The following is a 1539-nucleotide window of genomic DNA, read 5'->3' as shown; positions in this document are numbered from 1 at the left end:
GGCGGCCTCTTTCCTCGTTCCCTGAGCCTGGCGGGGGGGGGGGCACATTGCGCAGCGAAGGGTGGGCGGGACCACTCTAGCGAGCTCAAGGTCGCGCATTCGCGCGGACACGCACTCGCCTGCACAAGTGCGGGCGCAAACACCGCCTCGGGCCACCGCCCCCGGGGCGAGGGCCGTGCCTTGTGGGGCGTGGAATGGCGGGTGCCATCGCGCCCAATGACAGAGGGGCGAGCTAGGCCCCCTGCGGCCGGAGAATGATGGGCTCTTCCACCTCGGTCGGGAAGGATGAGAACCGAGCAAAAGACTGGTTCTCCCGGGCTATAGTCAGCCGCAGGGGAGACACCACAGGGGAAAGGGCCCGACACTCAAGACAAGCCGAGCGCGCGCAAGAGAGAGAGAGAGAGAGAGACAGCGACAGAGAGACAGAGGGCGAGAGGACGACAGAGGGAAAGGGCAAGTCCGAGGGACAGGAGATCGCCGCCGGTGAGCACACACTGCCCGGGAGCAAACGCCGAAAGCGAGACGCATGGCCGGGCTGCAGCTGGCCGTGGCTGGTTTGAGGCCGCGTCACACGCGCGCGCGCGCGCGCGTGTCCCGCCCCCCGCCGTCCGCCCGCCGCCTCTCCGGGGCCCATTTCCCCGGTATTCGGGGTGTGAGGTGGTGTGTCGTGTGCGACGTTGCGCCCAGGGCGTTCTTGGATGGTTGCTGCTCGCTCGGGCATGCCGCGCACCGGCCCCCGCACTCCGCGCGCCCCGCCCGGGCCTGGAGCCTAACGGCCTCAGGCGAACGGAGTAGGGTGCACGGAAGTGGGCCAAATTCCTGCGCAGCGCACCAGGGGCGAGGGGGGATCAGATCGCGCGGCCCCCCCCCCCCATCTGCGGACGCCGGCCCAGAGCCGGGGACAAGGCCGGGGGGGGGGGGGGAGAGTCTGAGAGTGAGAAAGAGAGCGAGCGAGCGAGGGGAGGCAGTTCCACGCCCAGCCGCAAAAGTGCCTCCTCGTCCGAGCCGGCCGCCGGCCTGCTCCTTGGCCCGCCCCTCGGTCCCCGGCCGCCGGCCCCCGCGCCCCAGCCCGATGAGTGAGGCGCCTGCCGGCGGCCCTGCACCGTCCCTGCCTGCCGCCTGCGCGCTCTGTTCGCCGGCGCATTTCCGACTGACGTCCCCCCGGGGGCGCGGGGTACAGGGCCGCCCGCAAGCGCCCTTTGATTTCCCCAGGCCAGCACGCCCTCGCCATCTCCCCAGCCTTGGACAGCCGCAGCAAGGCAAGCTCCGCCTCAGGGCAGCGCGGTTTCATCCGGACAGAACCCGCTGGGCTGCCTGATAAACAGCATGGCAGGGCGAGAACGAGGCCCGGGGAGGGCCCGGCAAGCCCCCTCCCGGAGAAGCCAGGAATGCCTGCCCAGCGAACGACCATGGCGCGCCTGTCGGGCTCTGCGCGTGGGGCTGGGGTGGCATCGAGGCCTTAATGAAGGGCTGCCCTTCTGAGGGGCGGCGGCGGCGGCGGCGGCGGCGGCGGCGGCGGCGGCGGCGGCGGCGGGGAGG

General features: G+C 71.9%; 1 protein-coding gene across 1 annotated transcript in view; it reads right to left on the bottom strand.

The window, feature by feature from the left end:
• Positions 1-1539, bottom strand: part of H696_02277 (hypothetical protein) — a 10164-nt gene that overhangs the window by 6265 nt on the left and 2360 nt on the right. The gene's annotated exons all lie outside the window — the stretch shown is intronic.

Source organism: Fonticula alba, assembly GCF_000388065.1.
Source record: "Fonticula alba strain ATCC 38817 unplaced genomic scaffold supercont2.3, whole genome shotgun sequence".
NCBI lineage: Eukaryota > Rotosphaerida > Fonticulaceae > Fonticula > Fonticula alba.
This window is presented reverse-complemented; position numbering and strand designations above follow the sequence as displayed.